Below are 23066 nucleotides of genomic sequence, written 5' to 3'. Positions count from 1 at the left end.
ATAGCTTCTGTTTGCCGCGCTACAGTCGAACCCTCGGCTCAAGCTTATTCAAATGGCAGTCCCTAAGGGACAAATCCAAACTTGGGTGAGATGGCAAGCTGTTCTGCATCACTACGGCAACACCTGCTATTACAGGTTCCGTCTGCCAGTCAACCTGGCCCAACGGGGGGCGAGCGGACCACAAAAAACATTTGTACCTACAAAATTCCTGATTAGCATACCTGTGGGAATAATGGACAGAGGGAAAAGGGGGAGAGGGGGGAAAATTACCAAGATTTAGAGAGTCTTCACAGATTACACAAACAGGTTTTTTTTTTTTTTTTTTTTCATCACAGTTTATCATGCAGCAGCAAACATCATTTCTGACATGACTGCAAGAAATTTCTGTGCATTGCCACTCCTGAGGTCTCGAAAACTTACTCCCCTAAGGGCACAGGAAATCATCGGTGCACATATGTAGAACACTGTGTCTTGAAAAGCATGTTAACAAGCCTTTTGCGGCCCGTTATTCAGATCATGGTTGGGAGCCGATGCTTTCCGAGCTGTCAGTTAGTTGGGATGAGCCCCTCACCTGACATTGTACAGTTACACTTGACTGATCCTCATAACCAAACTTTCATCAAGTAAGCCATTTAATTCTAAATAAGGTTTAACAGTCAATCAAAAAAATGTATTCCACTCAAATGGATAAAAATCTACGACCTGTCTTTATGTCCACAAATTCACTAATCAGTGTTTGTAAAGACATAATTAAAAAAAAAAAAAATCAAAAATGATTCATTTAAAAGAAAAGTTCACTGCATGCTTACAATGGTGATAAATGCTATGAGATCACCAAGCTGGATCTGTGGCACAGTGGTAGTTGTTTTGTCCAGTGGGGATTCAGGTTCAAATTTACAGTGACATGTTTTATTCCCATTCTCCACTGCCATGCGGCAATTGTCAATGAATGCTCTACCATGAGAATTCTCATTCCAATCAGTTTGTTCAGTTAAAAAATGATTAACTGATTCATCTGAATGCTGAAGAGTCATTTTAGAGAATCAGTTCATTCATGTCAGGCTCAAAAATGTCTAAACCAGTATCATAAAAGTTGCTCATATGGCTCTTAAATAGCAAATTCTCTCATTAATGTGCACATTATTGTCACTTTTTTAATTAATGTCTTTCAAAAATGAACTTACTTTATGTTGTTCAATAAACTCTTCAAAATAATTTAACTTTAGAATATTTAAGATATAACACAAAAGTCAATAGTTTTATGACATGGCTTTCACCATGCAAATTCTCACCAAAATCAGATTTTAGACACACAAAAAAAGTCAAATTAGTGAATCAGTTCTTTAATGTAAATGTATCTATTCCAAAAAATGATTCACAGATTTTTTTTTTTAAATCCCTTGAAACCCTTTCGGCATCTTTTTTGTTTCAAAATATTTAAGTTAACTGCAGACTGTCAAAATGTTTCCATCTGATACAGTGTGTTTTGAGTATTATTACATCCATCCATACAGATGATCTTTTGCCAAATACATTTTTTTTCTGACAAATCTAATCTGATCTATATTTAAAGGTATACACACTATCGTTTTTGCAAAATTGATATAATGAGCGAGTACACCATGAATCTATCTTCCAAATAAGTGTTTATATTCATTCAGACTATTTTAGGCCGAGTGGGATAACAGCTGCTGCAGAGTAGCCCAGTATCTGCATGACTCGTCATAGACATTGAGAGAAGTAGCTTCGGCTAATGCTCCTCCGCCAGACGTATGCAGTTTTGTTTATTAACTGCAAGAGCCCCAAAAGTTGCATAGTGTGCCTTTAAAGAGATGCCTCTGTAAATAGATCCACTTTAGTTAAGATATATTCAAAAAATAGTAGTCTATAGCTTTAAAAGTAGCATAAAAGACTGACAAAAAAGGCAGTAATGGTAGCAGCTTGAGCACTTCCCCAAAGATAAATAAAAACAAACTAAATAAGTCAGTTAAATCTCCAAACTCCTCCCTTCCACCCTGCTTGCTGCATCCCTGCCTGTTTTTCCAGAGAGGTGAGGACCGCCCTGTGCTCCTGAGAGAGAGGAAGCTCGCTGAGAGCGGCACGCTTCACTACAGAAACACCTGCTTTTGTTAGCTCACTACGCCACTTACTCTCACCCTCAGGGACGTGCCACGGGGAGGGAGGGGACTGAGGAGACACAAAGCAAACAATGTCTCTGAGCTCCATGTCATCTGGATGAGAAAACAGATCCACCCCCGCCTCAGAATACAGAAAGAACAGCTAAGTAGGCTAACAGTATTCAGACTTTTAGGGATGTCAACTTGAAAGTTTCTTCTGTGTGGAACATCACTCTTTCCTTTTACATTGTTTTTCTAGACAGAAACATCATTAAAGGAATACTGCACTCATTACAATTTTTCTCATTTATTCACTCCCATGATGTTTGGATGAAGACCACTCCCAGATGAAACCTGTATGATTTTCTTTCTTCTGGCTACTTTTCGTTATCCATAAAATGGATGCGCATGAGGACTGGTGCTGTTAAGCTCCGAAATGACTAAAACGTGCTACAAATGAATCATAAAATTGGTTCTTATTTGATCATATATATATATATATATATATATATATATATATATATATATATATATATATATATATATATATATATATATATATATATATAAACTGGATCAAATGATTCCTTGAAAAGGTTACTCAAAACAATCATTCACTGTTATGTCACAAATTTCAGTTTATAGTGACTTAAATTAAAGTATACAAATCGTTTTTAACTTTACAAGACTTCAGATACAGCACAAAAAGTAATATGAACCGCTTTCTATTATTTTTATGGCATTTTTTATATCACTTTTAAGCTTGACAACCACAGTCCTCATTCATTTCATTGCATGGAAAAGAGTAAGGTATTCACCCAAAAATTCAATTTTGTGTTCCACAGAAGAAACATAAATGGGTTTGAAAATTCATGACAGTGAGTAAATAATGACAGATTTTTTACATTTATTTTTATTTTGGATGAACCATTCTTTTAATGACGCAATAGTAAAATTGATGAACACCAGGCATTTTTCTCCTCTCTGTCGTCCATCATGAGAGTCCCTGTAAATATGTAACTAATAAAGGAGTTCATCTGCAAGTATATTTTATGTTGTTTGGGAGAGATTCGCTGCGCAATATGATGTGGTTTGGGTTGTAGCACTCATCCATATTTCACAAAGACCGCTGGGAATTGAGTGCTATGAATCCTGTAACTGTCGAAATTGAACTGTCCTTTTAACACAATTTAATTCAAAGCACCACAACAAGATGAACTATAGGCCAAAAAAAGTTTCTCATTCACAGCATCCATGTAATCTTTGAGAGTTGCACATCTTTTTTTGCAAAAGGGAAATGTGTCTTTTTTTCCAGGCCTTATCTTTTCAGAATCAATCCATTATTCGTAGCTTATTTGAAAAAGCCTTGCATCATCAATGAGGAAAGGGTGTGCTGACAATGGCATTAATTACTTTATCTTAATCATTTCCAATTACCCTTACACCACCATACAAATAGAGTCTTGCCAGGCCACCCTGAATGACGCCGTCTCCTAAAGACAGACAGACAGATTTCTAAAAAGGGAAGAGAAGAAGAGAGAAGAGAATGTAGAGTAGGGGAATTTCGTGTAGAGAAAGATACGACTGTCACTTAGTCTGAGGGCACTTGCTTTGATGACTACACATTACATTATGATTAATTAATTTCACATTGATATAAGTTTTGGACACAGGACTTCCTCATTTTTTTTTTATTAGATTTCAGGTATATTAAGAAAAGCATGCTGATTGCTAATTATCAATGTAATGTGGGAGGATATCCTCTTTGCTGTCCTGTGAGTTGAAAAAAAAAAAAAAAAACAGTCTCTACTTGATCTTTTCTTTTGAATAACCAATAATGGGCTTTGAAAATGTGTGCATTTAACAGTATAACCATTTAAAATAGGAAAATTATTGATCAGTCATTCGACAAAGTGAAATGAAATACCTTTGGTGTGAGTTTCATTTTATGTGTCTAGAATGAGCGAGTTCATTGACGATGTTGGTGATCGCTGAGGAGGAAAAACACAGTCTATGCTGGAACTTTAAATGTTCATTAATGCTGGCAGAAGAACTGAGAAGTTTGGAGTTTAATAGTAAATAAAATACAGCTGCAGTGAAGACTGCGTCTAGACTGTTACTGAAACAGCAAGACTTTCACTGGGAGAGGGAGAGTAAAGGAAAGAGAGATGAGAAAGTAAGAAAGATAAAGACAAGAGAAGACTACTACTAAGAAAATGACTGGAATATTTTTAATAATAGTTTACAAACAGTATATTTTTTTTCCGATAAAACTTTATTTTAAGGTGACGTAGTTACAGGTTACTACATGCACTTACTATATAAATGACAGTAAATTATGCATAATTGCTAACCCTAGTAACTAACCCTAAACCAAACCCTAACCGTAACTCATGTTGTTAATAAATTACTTTTACTAAGTACTTATTTGAGTACCAAATTCTATCCATAACAGAACTTACAATTCGTAATTTTATTGATTTTTTTGGAATAAATTGTATTTCAAAATTTTCCAGATATATTGAGAGTGAATAAATGAACAGAACAAATAAATCCACAAATAAGGTGGGTTTCATTCAGAGTACTCTAATCTGCCTTAAGACATTCCTTTCCTATCATTAAAAAGTACAAACTTCTGCGATGAAAAACGGATGTATAATAACAATTTGAAAGTAAGACTTGAGATCTAACATGCAAACACACTTGAGAGTGTGCGATTGACCATCTCTTTATTAAACACGAGGCAAAGTTCCATACCTGTTTTTGGATGTAATTATAAAGCAAAAAAAAAAAAAAAAGTGGGGGGGTGGGGGTTTTATTTATTTATTTATCTCAGAGCTCATGGTCTCTCATGGAAAAAAGGGGGGAAAAACAGCCCCGCTCTCATCTCTTTTTGATGTGTTTGCCTTCACGGCTTCTGAGCGCTCTCTAATTCCATCTGGCCACAACAGAGGCAGTGGAATGGCAAGAAAAAGCATTTCCATATGTGCAAATTAGGAGCTTGCCTCCACAAAACTGCAGCGCCATTCCTCTGAAGTAGATAGCACTGCAGAGATCTGCCAAGTCCTCTAATGGCAATCAAGAGGAGAGTTCTTATTGGCCTGTCTACCTCGGGCTACAATAGTGCATTTTCATCTTGTAATTTCAGGTCTCTAGTATACAAGTGGTATACAAGTGATGCCATTTTTTTTTTATTATTTATAATATATATATATATATATATATATATATATATATATATATATATATACATCACATTTTATTATTTTTATGTCATCACGTGCACCACTTGCAGTATGTACGAATGACAACTAGTGGTCGAAATAGGTACTGTAAGTCAAATGTAGTCAAAATATCACCACCTGCTCCTCAGACAACGCTCACACGGTTTGCCAGTTGGCAACATGCAATAAAACGTCTCAGGTTACGACTGCAACCATAGTTCCCTGAGAAAGGGAACAAGACGATGCGTCAATGACGCTTTGTCTTCACATCGCTTGCTGAGGCAACAGAAGCTAATGCCGGTTTGGTCATGACGTCACCCGCCCGTGACGCTCATTTTTTCCAATGGACTAGTTGACATAGATGCTTCAGATGCAGTCACGCTGGGGGCGTTCCCAAAGCGTTGTTGACGCATCTTGAGTTCCCTTGACAGGGAACAACAAACATTCCAGCCTGGAAACGCACATCTCAAAGTATAACTGGCTGTAGAAGTGTTTTCAGATAAACGAGTATGTGAAGCATGAGCATGTTTCTTCAATATATGCAAACATATGGTGTATTTATGCTTTAATAGAGTGAAAAAGTTACATACTCCCACTTTTCACAAACAGATCAATTCCTGACAGTCCAGCCCTAAATCTGGTTCTCGTTGAATATCCTTTTTTATTCAGAAACCTTAACTTGTGTATACTTAGTGTAGTGCTTTAAGTGCCGTTTTATTCTACAGATCTATGATTATGCAACACTTGTACTATCTTGCATACAAAAATTAGCTTAAACAGTGACAAGCCCTACAGAGTAGAGATATCAGCACTTTATTAAAGTAGAAGACTATTTTTTGATATGTCTCTTAGTCCGCAATCCAATGACAAGCGCTTGCTGCTCCCAAATGTACATCCGTCCTTCAGATATTTGTTTGTAAACCAGTGCTTGCTTTCAATAATATCCTGGAGTGATGCCCTGGACGGGCGAAAAAAGATCCAGCTGGCTGAAATCTCAGACAGGAGAAAATGCCACTAGTAATAAACATACAGCAAAGGGCATTGTTTTATGCATCAAACCCACATGCAAAATCTCTCGCTCTCTCTCACACACACACACACACACACACACACACACACACACATATGACAGAGCATTTATTACCTTAAAGAAGTGCAAATGCTAGTGCTACACTAATGTAAAGGTTTTTGGTGGACAGGTAAAACATAACAAAAAAAGCAGGCTTTTGCTATGCACATGCAAACATAACATTACAACACTATTGAACACATAGACAAACAGAGCAGTGCACAGGCCCTCTCTACCGACTGAAGTTGAAGTCATTCTCCTCTCATCCTTTATTGATGGGCCAAGAGCTTCCATGTCTTTTGTGAGGGCAAAGAAAAAGGCTGAAACCTCACATATGTGCGAGCTTATTCTTTTCAAATTTGTAGCAATCCTAGAGATGGGCTTGGATGTTCCTGAATGGCACACACACACATAAACGCTAATAGCGTGCTTTCAAGGGCTAATCTGAATAAAAGAATGGGAAGGTGGCCATCATGGCTTTCACTGAACAAACATGGGAAAGCTACTCGTCTGTTGACCCCACACAAACACCCATTTTAAATATTTTTCATTCACTGTTGATGAATGAATCATTGAAAATGAACACAAATGTTAGCGATCAATATTGGACATTTGAGTGAATGCATTTTTCTGTAGTCTAATGTACAGTATCCATTCAAATTTAATAAACGTGTTCAGTGGTGACTTTTTTTTTTAATATTGAAACTGTATAAAATCTAAATGTGCACCAAATAGTCCATCAAGGCATGTATGAGGCAAACAACAGTAATTAAAGTTAACTGGTACAAAAACGGTGACAAAATTGCCTTTGAAAATCATCTTTAATGCACGTTTGTTTTTGTTTTTTTTCTCTCCACATGATTTTGTTCACGTCGCAGTCTATATGTCACCTTCAGTGGGACGCAATGTAGAAAATTTCACTTTATTTTTGCAGTTGGATGCCAGAAAACCCGTAGACACTAAACATGAGAATTCACTCGCAGAGGAGAAGAAAAAGAAAAAAAAAAGTCACTTGATTGGTGACAAAAGATAACAAGAAGTGGCTGCAGGGTGCCTCCCAAACCCTTGCTGTCTCAGAGTGGTGTGAATCGACCCCATCTGGTTTCATCTCACATCCCCACTCAAGATGGTGCCTTTCCTGCAAAAGCCATAATAGTATATAGATATGAGAGACAAAATATCCCTGCCAGAGTCCCTGGTGACTTAAATCAGTATGGGATCCCTCTAGAGCTCTGTCTGTTCTCTGGCCAGAATTGCAGTACACTTTAAGTAGTCCAATTTAACGTGAGAAACCATGGGCACTGCACTCCCAGGGAAGGAGGCAAGTCTCTGTCCATCTGTGGCTTTGCTTCCTGTAGGGGCAGCCTCAAGAAGAAGTCTCGGCGAGGTTTGCGAGACTTAAATGTTTTTGCTAAAAGGACCGAAGCATGGGGTTGCAATGAAATCAGTTTGTTTACCTTTACAAAGTACTTTAATGTGATAATATTTCCGTATTAAAAGGGAGAGTTCACCCAAAAATGATAAGTCTGACACCATGTCCTTCCAAACCTGTATAACATCTTTCTTCTGTGGAGCACAAAGGGAGAAAAACTGTACGTGTGTCGTGTCACTGTACGTATGTGGTAGTCACACACATGCAATTCACCCTTCGCCAGGATTCTGATTGACAGGCGATCTGACCAATCATGATGCTGCCGCCGTTGCTATCCACCATTTTTGCCAAAAAACAATCCGGACAGTTGATTTGGCACCGTCCTACAGGTGGGACGTTTTCCACTATATTTTTAAAACAATAATATCTTAGTAAATACCTTAAATAATATTGACAAACTATATATCATTTGAAAGCTTACAATCTCTAGTTTCCATATTTGGTGACTGATTTTCAAAATATATTACAGAGGAGCCATAATTTATCAATATAAAACAAGAATATTTTCATACTCATAAGGCGTGTTCAGACCTTTATTTTAAAATAGCAGTAAACATGAAAAATCATGAAAAAATGGTAGATACCTCAGTTTGTTTTCATGCCAAAAGTTCAAAAGACAAAATCCATTCAATTATTTTGGAAAAAAAAGGTCTGAAAAGTTTGAAATATCAAGAAAAAAATAATAAATTCACCATTTGTGACGTGGCAGCTAGCTATGACTTACATGTGTGTTCTTTGTATGTGTTTCTTAGAGGTTCAATTCATATCAAAATCTGCCAAACTTCCCATGCTACTTCTGAATAGGATCTCTACTTTAGAAATTGTATGAAAATTGTGAAAATAATGGTTCATATCACTCAAAACACGAATGGAAATGCAGGCGCCCTTATATGGGCAGTAATGGAGTCTGATTGTGCCCTAGTGAAAAAGTTTGGTACTGCGCTCAAACAAAATCTTACTGAAAGCTCATTTTTTGAGATATCAACCTAAAATTTGAAACACAACTTGTTCAGATTTTTGGCTTTGATCTTTCTGCCATTTTAGAGTAGCCCAGGTTTTGAAAATATATATTTTATGTAAAATATGAATAATTAATATTTTTACATTGTACATTTCCATAAACTCAAACTTCTATAACTTTTTTTCTGTTTCACTTTCTGAATTTATTTCACTTCTACAAAAATCTGCCAAATGTCTTCTTTAAAACAAGACCAATCATATGTCTATATTCCAAAGCATTCTTGAATTACAACCATTTAAGTTCGAAATGTGCATTTTCATGTCTATTCAAAAAAGGGGGGGTGACAGTTAAGAGGTTAACGTTGGTGGACTTGAACTTAAAAAAATAGTATGCATTGAAGTCTTTCCACGATTGAAACAACATACCTTCTTATATTCATTCATGTTTATTTTGTGCTATAACTAGTAGTAAAGAGGAAGATGACCATTGGTTCACGTGTCGCTTGAACTGAGGTTATCTGTCAGGACACATTAAAGAGTCACAAACCGTTTTAATTGTTACTTTTATTGTTATGTTTTTTAAAGACAAAATTTGAAGCTGAGACTTTGTCTTGTCTGTCTGTGCTTTGTCAGTGTCCTCTATGCTCCGAAATGTATTTTTCACTGCATGAGATCATGAGATTACTGTTTACATGTGCACCAATAATGTGATTATTTCCAATAATCATAGTACAGACTTAATTGCAGACTTAATTGCAGTAAGATGACACAAGCAAACCTCTTCAATACCGTTCACATGCAATTTTCATTATTCTGATTATTTACTATACGTTATTTTTAGCGCTATTTTCCGCATAAGCCACAGCACAAATGATGAACTCGCGTACAGTAGACGTGTTACTGGCCACTGTTTTAATCTAAATGTATCAAATGCAAATCACATTTCTATGAACATATTGAAAGGTTATTCTGCTGCATGACGAACATCGCAATGCCGCTGTAACTGGGTTTGCAAATACTGCATCACTTTCTTTGTGTCATCTATGCATGAAGATCAGAGGGTAGAGAGTTGTGTTGACTTCAGAATAATGTCACAGAGTTCATTCATGAAATTGAACAACACACAAACTGAGCACATAGTCAGAGCGCCAATAAATGTGTTTACATGCCTGTTTATTGCGATTCAAATAGTTTGTTAGTGATTGTTTACTACGATTATGAGCTTAAACACATTAGTTTAATCGAAGTGTTGTGTTCACATGGGGTAAAGTTTAATTGCAATATTGCTAAAATCCCATTATAATCTCATTAGGGTGCGTGTGGCGTGAGAAATCCGTGGCTGGTACTGAACACTTGTCGGATGTACAGTAGCAACAGTAACTAAGGGGAAAGGGTATTTGTGAACGGTCAGTTACAATCAATGGAAACAGCTTTTTAAAAAGATTGCAAATGGAAATATCTTGAAGCATATTTTAAAGCATCATAAGAGTAGTCGCACACTGCATTCCAAGTTTTCTGAAGAACAAGTTTTCTAGTTTTCTAGCCAGTTATCAGTTGTGACTGGAAAACTCAAATTGGTTCAAAATTAATCATTCAGTGAACTGGACTAAACTCATTAAAAAAGAGCTAACTAAAATGAACGACTCACTAATGAATCAAAGAAAGATGGTCGTATCGGTTTGAAATTATATTTGTCCATTAGTTCATTCAATGGGTCAAAGCTACAGTAAGTGGACATTTAGATGTCTTGGGTAAACTCAGCATTGAGGTAATTTTTCAAAAGTTAATCTTTATGAATCATAACTTGTATTTATGTATGCCATAGACAGAATAAATCATGTGATTGCCTTGATTATGTAAACAGGACAGAGGAAAAAATAGACTGGAGCTCTGTGGCACTGATGAGCAACAGAACCGGAATCAGCTATTGATGACAACCACCATGAGGACGATGATGATGAGGACAGAGAGAGAAAGAGAGAGAGAAAGAAAGGTGTGAATGGTACTAGGCATTCTTCAAACAATACAGATCAGTCGTCCATGAATGTGGAAAAAAGTAATATATTCTTACCAATAACAAGGAAATACGCTGAATTTAGTAGCAGCGTTTGAGACTTAAAAAAAAAAAAAAAAAAAAAATCACCATTCAAAGGTGACTACAAAAAGTAATTACAGAAACAATGGAGACCCATACAAAGTTCCTGTCTCAGTATTCATGAATCTTTAATTGCAAGGAACAACCAGAGCCCAGTCACCCTGGTTTTGATCAAACACAAGTTTACACACTACACTGCATCCAAACATTTGAATATAAGAAATAGAAATATCATTAAAATTTGCAATCCCTGCAGTAAACCAATGCTTGCATGGAATAAAAGAACAGATACATCTTGATTTCTATTGGATTTTAAGAATTAACACATATTGTGAAAAGACTTTACAGTGTAAAGATAGGCCTACATGGTTAAACACATGCAAGATGTTTCTGAGTCTTTTTCCGAGTCATTTGGTTCATTCAAACGAATGAAACGAACAAATTGACTCGTAAAAAATATTCGTTCATTTTGATGAACAAGTTTGAACAGGAGAGTCACAAACATGCGTCACAGAACAGAGCAAGGCAGGTATTTGAGCTTATAAAACTTAAACTTTGTTATTTATTTATTAAATGAGCGTTTCGCTTTATAAGACCCTTATTCATCATCTGGAAGCGTTTAAAGCCCTTTGAACAGTTTGCACTGAAAATGTCTTTTAGACCTTGAACCGTTTGGTTCCCACTGAAGTGCATTATATGGAGAAAAATGCTGGAAAGTGTTCATCAAAAACCTTTATTTCTTTTCAACTGAAGAAAGAAAGACATGGACATCTTGGATGACATGGGGGTGAGTAAATTATCAGTAAAAGTTTTTTTTTTTTTTTTTTTTTCAAAAGTGAACTACTCCTTTAAGGACAAGTACACATAACTTTTAAAATAAAAAGTGATACAATTATTTGGAACAAATGGCTATTTGTTGTTGTCCTGCATATACTAATTGCAAAGTTGTCTGTAGGTCTTATGGTGATAACTGTGAGGCAGTGCTGCCTCTAATTCTCCATTAGTGGATGAATTGCAATCTTCCGTGCATAACAGAGGACTTTAATCTCTCGTTCTTGATTTAACCAAACTGGTTATTAATCATCTAAGCCTTAATTTAAATAGTCTCTGGAGTGGTTAACACATTGTGTGGGTAATATAATGTCCCATTCCTACTATGCAAATATAAGTTACTGTTGAGTTCAGTGCTGCCAAGTCCACTTGTCACTCCTGGAGAAAATAGCAATGGGCTATTTTGATTGGTCGTTGGGCTAGTTTTGTTGCACAGACCCTGTAACATTTACGGTTTTAGGATTTTTATGAAAAGTTAACACACTAGTTTTATTTATTTATGTATTGCTAGTTTTATTTAATTTATATAATTTTCTAAAATATTCATATATAATTTAATTTATACAATTTTATTCTTAAATGTCAAAGAATAATAAAAATATATATTTTTTTTTCTTAACTGACCTGTGGTCTCATTAGTAGTCAAGTGCATTAACATTTGATTATTAATAATAAAAACTAATAGTAGCCACAATGTTGCTCATGATGGAAAGATGTCATAACTGTGGGACACAAAAAAGACATAGAACCTAAATAACACCTATACATAAAATGCATTTGAAAAGTAGAAAAAAAAATATATACTAATAAAGCCCTATAAAAAGTTTACAAAATTGACTCTGATCTTCATATAGCAAAAGTAAAATGGCTCAAATCTGTAAATCAACCCTTGCAAAATAAAAATGCATGTAATTGAAGAAGCACTCAAAAATAAAATGGACTATGAAAGACAAGTTACAAAAGTGCATGCAAACAATTGGGGATAAAACACTGTTCAGTAATCATTCTTGTTTGTCTGCTGTTAGTTAAGAATATCTCCCACCTCCATCAGTGGAAGCTCTGAGGAGCAGAAGACCCTGCAGGTCCAAATGAACTGTTTTAGTCAGAGAGAGAGAGAGGCAGTGTATTCCTGGCTCTGTGCTCTGTGTGAGGTGTTAACCAAGTGAGAAGCGCGGGGACTCGCTGGGCGCCTGGCCCGCCTCCACGCACACCCACCACTTCATATCTTCATCTGATGTGTCAATCCCCAGACTGGCCTGGCAGGAGAGAGTGAGGAAAGGGTCACTAGAGATCACAGATGCCACCCTGTTCCCCTCTCTCTCCCTCGGTTTTATTTTTTTCACTAAGTTTGATAAGGATTAAATGGAGTTGAAAAACAAGCACTCTGAGGAGCATTCGGAAACTGAAACTGAACTCTAACGGAGTGGGAGTGCAAGTGTAGGGTGGGATGTTAAATAACTCGTTGATGGTACGTGCCACACAGGTACAGTAGCTTGTTATGCTTTGAAATTGGCATACACAAATTTAATTTTCCTTCTCAAGGTTTCAGGTCATGTGAGCTTCCACAGTAATAAGAAACAAGCGACAGTTTTACGCTCTGCCAACACAATAACTTCCATTATGATACCAATTTCAAGAAAATATATAAATAAAATAATTCAACTGAAAAAAAAAAAAAAGAAATCTTCCCACCAGCAGTCGAACAAATGCGAGCGTTACGAACCAAGACATCTCTCTGTCCTTTAAAGCAATGATATGAATAATAACAGTAATGATGTCTAACGTGGGAGGAGATGGTTAGTGCAGTCGAGGAAAATAATGAGTTTTAATGCCAATGCTAATGGGCAAAAAATAGATCCCTTTCTTTCAAAGGAAGAGGAACGTTTAAGAGCTCTCATCCAGTGCTACCCTTGTGATAATAGCCACACTACCACATGTCTCTGTGTCCTGAAGAAGAAAAAAAATATATACTTGTTAGACTTCTTAACACGCTTTGCGTGTTTTGAATTTGAGGACGCTGTCGTTCTGTTTTTGCCATCTGTTTGGCTCATTATGGGACATATCAATACTAAAATATTTGAAATTGTCATAATTTTAGGAAACCTTCACCACCTGTGCAGGCGTTGAAGTTTGTGTGCAGTGCTATTTTCTCATTGTACTTTCCCCCTTTTACAACTCTGCCATGTTCCATAATTTTTGCATTTAAATATATTAACATAATTGGTTTTCTAAACAAGAAAGAAAGAAAGAAAGAAAGAAAGAAAGAAAGAAAGAAAGAAAGAAAGAAAGAAAGAAAGAAAGAAAGAAAGAAAGAAAGAAAGAAAGAAAGAAAGAAAGAAAGAAAGAAAGAAAGAAAGATTGAAAATCTATCTATCTATGGAAAGTATTTTGACGTCTTCTCGACTGCTCACTGACCTTCATGATCTGGTCATCGAGGACATATGCTAGGTCATCTTTCAGAAGCTGGTGGCTGGAACTTGAACTTGGTACATTGTTTGGTGTCAGAGAGCCCCTCTGGGAGGCTTGTATCAAACACAGCCTTCCTCCTTTATCCACTAAATGGCCTCCTCATATTCTTACTCCTTCAGAAATGCTTCCTCTTAAACACATTACTCGAGCCAGGTTTTATAAATTATGAATCATTTGATACAGACTAAATAAGAGTTGTAATGTTCACATAGATCACAGTCAGATGACTACATAATTGTAGGGTTTAGAAAAGAAGACAATACTTCTTTGTTTTCTGTATGGCAAATCAAAAATGTATTAGTTATAAAAAGTTGATTTATAAGCCATTTTCCTAATGAGGACCAAAAAAAAAAAAACTGGCATTATTATCTTTGTGTATAGATACATAGAACGTAGGGTTTACCATGCAAACACACACACACCCATGCACGCTCATGTTAATTTCGGAATTTCCATAGACATAATGATTTTTATACTGTATAAACTGTTCCTTATTTCCTAATCTTAACCCTAAACAACCCTCACAAAATACCTTCTGCATTTTTTTCAATTTCAAAAAACATAATTCATAAGCTAATTTCCTCAGTGGGACCCAAAAAATGCCCCCTCAAGGTCAACAATGTCTGATATTACTATCTTTGTGGGGTTTCGGTCCCCTTTACCAGGACCACACACACACACACACATGCAGAATATGTGTAAAAATATGCACAGAAATAAATATAATTATATAAATTCTAATAACAGAATTATTATTGTGCACATTTTTATACAGATAAGCTATTAATGATAATGCTAAAAGTTTAGTTCCAGAAGTAAGGGTACAGTAAATGCCAAAAACATAGTTTCAAGGTCAGATCAATTTAAATGACAGGACACAGATGCTTTGGAAATGGAAAGTGTCGCCTTGAAAACAGCACAACAGCCTGTCCTTCTTCACCTCATTCCTGAGGTGTTACCCCACGGAAAAGGAAGTATCTCTTTCCGCAATGTCCCCCATGTGGTGTCAATCTCCCTTCTGTGTACCACAGTATGCTAATCGCATTCAGGTCATTATTTCATTATAGACAAGGTTTACATTTACAAGATTGGTGCCCAATGCCACCTAACCTTGAATATTTTTGAAAATGAGGTATTACGGGATTCTGGTCCCCCTGTGTCCTCATTATAGTTCATCATCCAGCTTATAGTTCATCACTTCACATCAGTGCATTGCTTATGCACCTAAAAGAGGTCCAGGGTAGGACGTTCAGAAACCTATGCACCTTGTTGTTTCGGAATCTTGAATATTTATAATTTACTGTAAATTTATTGTAATTGTCCTGAAACTGGCAATATTGAACGTTTCATTGCTAGAATCTCAATTTTTCAAATGTCACTTAGACATTCATAAAAAAAAAAAACTAATAAAAAATATGCACTAGAATATAGCAGTGCGACCTATCACAATGAGGTTAACGAAATAGTTTTTTTTAATTTTTTTTATTTTTAAAGAGCTACGGTGAGAGGAATGGTTGCAAAGTACACATGTTCTATACAGTCTTTTTCTATCAATAGTAAAAGCCATATATGCAATAATTATAGAAAAAAACTGAAACTTTTTAAAAATAGTTTTCGAAGTACTTGCTCTTCTAATTATTGAAGTTAAAACAAACCGAACGGTCACAGCCCAGCGAGCCATCTGACACCTCTACAGCTCTTACTTTTCTGATACTTTTGTTCTAAGAAATACTAGATCATCATTTACATTTTTAAATCTGCATTTTTCATATAGATTGCGTCATTTTCTAATTTTAATATCAGTGTTATTTCCCATGACACCTTTTGTCTTATTATACATTATGAATTTCTCTCTCTTCCTCTGCTCTAATCCCTGTGCCTACACCACGCTTATGAGCTGAAATATTTTATCAGGTGGAGGCCGCAGTCAAAGTTATCATTTTAATCTTATTTCAATAAAAAAAATAATCTCTCTTCTCCTGGGTTTGACAGCAGCTAATGGTTTTTGGTTATCGTAAAGGAAACTTTGAAGACTGTGACTGGGGGAAAAAAAAAAAAGAAAAGCAAAGTGTGTTGTATATTTTTTCCAAAGCCTATTCATAAAACATGAGCCAAAAATGATACAGGTAGGATTTCTGAAGTAAACCTCAGTCACATGAGCATGACTAGGTCATTCCCAGCAACCCGCGGGGCTTTAAAAAGCAGCACAGAACTATGTTCCAGTTGGAATGGTATTAGTAACATTTCAAGAAATTTGACATTGTAGTATATAAACTAAGCTAGTTGGAGTAAAAAACTTTTTTTATTTTTTATTTAAACAAATAAAACCTTCATAATGTTGATTCAACTTTCCTCCTCATACTGCGTGTTAATTAAACAATAACCAATAATGCAAAATATTTGTAGAATTCCATTGTTTATGTTTAAAGAAATAAGCTATGTAGTGTATAACCTACATATTTAATTATGAAATGCCATATGAACAGTCAGTCAGTACATTGACCGATGTCAAAAACCAAATGTACACATTACTATTGGTTCACAGTTCATTTAGAATCAGATATACGTATGCTATCTCACGCGTACGAGTGATTCAAAAGTAGCTAATTCATACTAATTCATAAGACCTCACTCGTACGAATACGATTTGTCTAAACCCACGTGATGGTTATATTTAGGGGTGGGGTCAGAGGTAGGTCATTTGTACGGCCAATTCGTAAAATATGTACTATTTAGCAAAAAATTACCAATTCGTAAGAGTGAGGTCGTACGAATTGTTATGAATTAGCCACCTCGTAAAAGTCATACGAATTCCCGTCGCGTTGGATATACCAGAAAATTACTTATATAACCAATACTATACAGTATAACCGCATACTATACAGTACCAATATATCCCTACTGTATAGTATGCGGAAAATAGAAAGCCAGAATAGTATCTGAATAGAATTTAAAAAATAGTGGGCCGGAGTGGAATTACTTCTTCCACTGAGTAGTGATACGACAATCATGATTTTTCAAGCAAATTAGCCGATACCAGATGCTGATTTTTATTTGTTTAACTGCACAATTTGTAATTTTCGCTGCTTTTAATTTTCAAATTAAAAGTGTAGCTTGATGTCTTAACCTCCACAGCCATGGAAAGGAATCCAAGGGACTCCGGCAGAAATCATGTTCATGGATGACATAATATATTAAAGTTTGTTACTGTGGTATAAAGCAGAGAGGACAGAGAGCTGTAGGAGCAGAACGACGCAGCCGAATGATAATGCTAATGAGAGAGACCTGTTTAAACCCACTGTGCTCCACTGTAGCTATGGGAGCCATATCTTTCGCAATGTTGTAACAAATGGTGGCAGTAATTGCTTTCCATCTTCTTGAATCCTTTTCATATTGTGTAGCATTTGTAAATGCTTGTGTTATCAACACCTGCTTTTGGAGGCACTTGTTGCTGGGCAAAAAAATGTTTGTGAGCAATGCACTGTTCATATTCAGTAACATGACTGTGCTCCAAGTGTTGAAACAGATTGGTTGTATTACCTTTGGTCGTTGAAACTGTTTTTTCTGCAGTGTTTACATTTGACTTTTTGTTCTGTCTCTTCTTTACTGAAGCCAGAATGTGTCAACGGACACTGCATTTTTCTTTGATACAAGCTGCTCCTGTTTAAGGTTCCAATTTTGGTTTTAATTACTTTTTGATTAATCGTCCAGCCCTAAAGTGCAGTTTCTTGGCCACACAAACTCTTTAATGTGTGCAAGAGATTAAAATATTAGTCAGTTTGTTCCAAGCGTTTTTTTTCTGGTGATTTTTATTCATCATCATTGTATGCCAAAGTGTGTCCTAAAATATGGCGACTGACTACTACCCAGAAAGTAATGAGTAATAACGTAGATTCCCATGAACTATACTTCGAGCATTGCGAACAGTGTGCCGTGGCTGGTACAGTTTTTGCTCTGCTGGCACGTCTGTTTCTCTTTTTTGTGTCCGTCTTCAGTGTATCCCGTCTCCTGCCTGTGTCAACGTCCTGTTTAGAGACTTCGTAATATTTCCACACACATGATATTTTGAGAAATGATTGCAATGCAGTTTGTGCACAAGTCCGAAATAGAAATCTGCCAAAATAAATTAAAAATTCTTGGTGGTAGAAATGCACTGGTTGATGGGAACCGTATGGTTTTTGCTCCAAACACACAACAGGCAACCGGTAGGTTCCAAATTATGGCCGGTTGACCAGATTCTGAAGTGCACAATCAATGGACACATTACTATCCCATGAGGTTGCTAGTTGTGAATGGCGAACATGCCAAATGTAATACGTCAACTTAATTCATACTACACACATTCATATAGAACATGCTGTACTTGTTTAACGGTCGCAAAGTAAGTTTCAAACCATCTGTACCTACTATATAGTACAGTATGTACATATTTTGCAAAACAGCACCATCACTCGCATTGGCACATGCTTTAATGATCTGATTAAACTGGATAAAGACACATGTAAAGCTTTATGGAAAAACCGATAGATTTTAAAATACTGTCGCATTGTCACATTTTATTTTTCACACTTATAAGCATTGTAGACTAGAGCCCTGATAGTCCAATCACAAAACAAGACAATTCGTTAAATCTACAAAACATCATGAATTATGAAATTCATGCTAAGTATGCAAAACCGGTTTTGGGGTTTTTAAGCCAACACAACGTGAGGGTTAAAATAATTAAACTATTATTAAATTCAAGAAAGAATTGTGTAATTCTATTAATCTGTTTGTTTGTTTTGTGATGTTCTTTTGTCTTTTTTTTCTCTTTTGAATATGTGTTTTCTGTTTATTATTAGCTGACTCTGTGCTTCATCATTCTGCAAAAATTCATATCTGCTGAACATAAGGGAGAGAAACAGTGGGGAATCAATCTTTTGTGCTTGGCCAGATAAACACAAGACACAATCAGAGGGAGGAAAAGAGACAGAAAGGAGAAGGCCTCATCCTGCCGGTGATGGATAGCTAGAGTAAAAGTGTCAGGATGGTATTATGTAAATTAAGGAGGCATCCGAGCATCGCCTTGATGATTATGGGAGAAGTGAATGATGTTTGCGCTCCCCAGGCACTTTGCTGTGCCTTGTTATTTTTTTTCTCTCCCTTCAAGCCACCCCTCGGATGCATTCGGCCTGACCCCCTGGACGGAGGGAGGGGAATCTCCCGGGAACACACTCCAAAAAATCGGAAAAGACATCTGTTTCATTTACTAAACAAATTATCTGCCAGGATTTCTCACCTAATGGGCATGGGGAATGGAGTGCAGACTCCGAACACACATGAAACAGGAAGCAGAAGGGCGGCACGCTGCTAATGACGCCTGCTCTCCTGACCTCACCCTGGCCTCTTGCCGCCTTTGCCCGGTGTTACATCTACAACTGACAATGATAACCAGGAATTCTTGAATCATCTGGGATTTGAACACAGCGTCTGAAAATGTAAAGGATGTCTAATCCAAAGGGAATATTGGGACTAATGCTGCATTAGTTATAGCAGGGTTATCTTTTCTGAAAAGCCAAATATTATAAAGAACTTTACTTTTAAGTTTCTCCACTATTTTGTAAAGGTCTTTAGGCATTCTTACCTTTGCAATGCATGTAACACAAAATGCATTTTCTTTTGAGCTAGAAATTTATTGTAAACAAAACGGTTATTATAGGTTTTCAAATGTTTAACTTTTGCTATATCGCTCCAGTTCCAAAGCCCTTTCAGCTGTATTCATCACCATACAACTTTCACATCAGGCTACAAGGACGTGAAGCTAAATGCCTTGCTCAAGAATTTGAACCAAAATCTTCCACTCTGAAAACACTAAAAATACTGCACTATATACTATACTACGTATATATTTAAATTTATACATGCTTAGCTTCATTCAACCACTTTAAGTGCTTTACTGTCTGAAATATGGATTGACCTACATATCCCTACTTAGCCTACATTACTTTAGACTTTTTATTCATTCAATAGATGATTATGGCTGTTAAATTCTATAATATGGATTTGGCTCTTCCTTGCAAAAATATATGAAAAAAAATCCCTGATTTTGACCTTGGCACACAATGCTGAATTAAAGATTACAGAGCCATAAATGTACATTTCTGAGAATCACATTCTATATATATATATATATATATATATATATATATATATATATATATACACATATATGTAGTCTTTCCCTTCTGTGTAGCGAATATCTACTTGTGTGTCTACAGTGACAATGAAACACCCAAAACAACAGTAAATATAGTATAACAAAACAATTCTAACTTGCTTTAAATTCTCAAAAAAAACGTACTAAATTGAAAACTCACAAACTAAATTGAAATAATTTGTATTGAACATGCAGAACATTCCTCTACGAAGATATGTGAGCAGAATAATTGTTTACCTTTTTTCTGGCTTTTTTAGTCCCATTAAAATGTTGCTTACTGAAAATTGTTCAAGAATGACACCAATATCTAATTGTGTCCTATGATACCATGGAAACATCTGTCAAGTCACATTCATACCCCTGTTTTAGTGTATCTGTCAATTTTGGGCTGACACGACAAAAGAGAAAGAGAGAGAGAGAGCCTGCACAAGCGTCCGGTCACATCTAGGATTCTAATAACCCTTTCTCCATAACCCAACTCTGCCCTTCCATGTTAACATACTGTGAACTGAGCCCAAGTGACAAAATCAATCCATCACGGCCATGCTGTCGACACAAAGAGGGACAGAGGAACTAACAGAAATTGATGACATCCCTGCTCGAATTTTACACCGTTTCGGCCACAGCGGCGATTGAAACAGACAAAGATTTATAGTCCGACCCGTGCCGCTGCTACCCTTGATTGCCTCTTTTTTTCCCTGAAAGGCTTTTCTGCATATTTATTCCCAAGCTCATCAGGACCTCAGAGAGGCATTAGAGTGACAATCTTATTCCACCTATGGCGTAGCAGCATCTGGGAATTTGCATCTCTCGCTGCATATAAGACTAATGCTCTCCTGCCCCTCAGTTGCTTCTGTACCGCTTTTATTCGTTAATTATGACTTTTATCCGTCCGTCGTTTGCTCACAGCTCTTATTTGTGTGTCTCACTGTGTAATTTAGAGAATAATTCACACTGGTGAGAGCTGATCTCACTGTCTGTTTAGCTGGCACTGCGAGTGGGATTATAGCCGGCGGGCGCTGGCTCGATTAGTTCTTGTTGCGTTGTTTTTGTTGGTGAGACAAACCTTTCTCATTGGTATTATTGTGTTTGAAAGATGTTTGTGGTGACAACATGTTTGGCTCTTAAATTGCTCCATTTATCTGTCTCTCTCTCTGTGTGTGTGTGTGTGTCTGTGTGTGTGTGTGTTTCTCCGTTTCGCAGACCTGCCCTGCGTCATGCATTGAAGGTTTTACGAGTACTTATGGAAAATATAAATTTCATCGATATTACTGGCTAGAAACAAATGCTTCTCATCACAAGCATCATAAAAATGAACACAGCAGTTAGCGAGACAGGAAACTGATTATAATAATTCAAATGTGATGAATAACTTTCATCAAACATCTAGCGCGAGCGTCTCTAGATGGAGGTTCCACATCTCTGAGTATCCATTACAAATGTGCTGTGAAATGGAAGGAAACGGGACCTTGCGCCTCTTTGTGCATACCATAAACATGTATTACGCCAAAAATGTTCATATTAAACACAGAAATGGCTGATGAACTCTACAGACACTGTCAAGAAAATGTAATACCACCACACAGTCACACACACCGCCCACGAATTGTCAAAAAAAAAAAAAAAGATTCAGAGCTGTATGGCTGCATCAGAACATTTCAATAAGTCAGAATGCTTTCAGAGAATTCTCCATCATATTTTATTGCATGAATTGTGATTTATTAAGTATAGTATGTAATTGCTTCTGCTAAACAAGGTGCAGCCTGTGGAAAGTAAAGATCAATTGTATTATAAAACACGAGCTGAGAAGCACTGAGATAATAAGATGGTTATTTTCCGTAACCAGTACAATTGTATTCCTTGAGATGTTTTTCGGTGAATTTGAAATTCCTTTGAAATGTGAATGTGACTAGATTTTACTTTATCTTTGTGTAATGGTCAGTTTCCAAATTTAATGTCAGAGCTCACACAGTACACCTTTATGTCAGCAAAGGTAATTGAAAAATCTCTTTACCTCATTTGAAGGGGGTTTCAAGAAATCTTCCTTTGTTTTCAACAAATTGTACAGAATAAAACAAAGGCTGCAGAAACTGGCTTTTTGGAAATATAGCCTACCATAAAATTGGAGTAACATTACTTAAAGGGATAGTTCATTTTGAAATTATTTTTTGATATGTTTAAGTTTACCTCAAGGGCATCCAAGATGTAGATGTCTTCGTTTCCACAGTATTTTTAATTTTGATCTTTTTAGGTCAAACCATTCTTGTCTGTCAGTCATATAATGGAGGTATATGGGGTCCAAATTAAACATGATTTAATGACTCGTAAATGTAAGTACACATTGATGGCCTAAGACACGAAACGTGCGGTTTGTGTGAGAAAATGAACAGTATTTATATCGTTTTTACCTCTTGTAACCACAGCCATGTCAAAGTGATCTGAAGGCACGGGCGCTTTGGTCTGCGTAAGTGCCGGAAAGCGCCGGAAGTGATCTTTTGCGCGGTTGTGAAAAAATAAAAAAAAATCAATGTTGTCTGTTGATATATCGAAATCAACTCTTCTGAAATCTCTGTGTAAACAATGAGTGACTAACACACGCGAGAGATCACTTCCGGAGCGCAGACAGAAGCACCCTCGCCCTAAGAGTACTTGGACGTGACTGTGATTACAAGA

At 36.4% G+C, this 23066-nt stretch overlaps 1 long non-coding RNA gene across 2 annotated transcripts in view; it reads right to left on the bottom strand.

Moving 5' to 3' along the window:
* Positions 1-23066, bottom strand: part of LOC120475045 (uncharacterized) — a 235040-nt gene that overhangs the window by 94685 nt on the left and 117289 nt on the right. Inside the window, exon 4 of one of the 2 annotated variants that reach the window (XR_016146597.1) lies at positions 12536-12984. The exons of the other annotated variant lie outside the window; for it this stretch is intronic. This is a non-coding gene — a long non-coding RNA (uncharacterized LOC120475045). Of the gene's footprint in view, positions 1-12535; positions 12985-23066 lie in introns of those variants that run through there. 2 annotated transcript variants of the gene reach the window in all.

Source organism: Pimephales promelas, chromosome 15 (genome assembly GCF_988280905.1).
Source record: "Pimephales promelas chromosome 15, fPimPro1.hap1.1, whole genome shotgun sequence".
NCBI classification, from domain to species: domain Eukaryota; kingdom Metazoa; phylum Chordata; class Actinopteri; order Cypriniformes; family Leuciscidae; genus Pimephales; species Pimephales promelas.
This window is presented reverse-complemented; position numbering and strand designations above follow the sequence as displayed.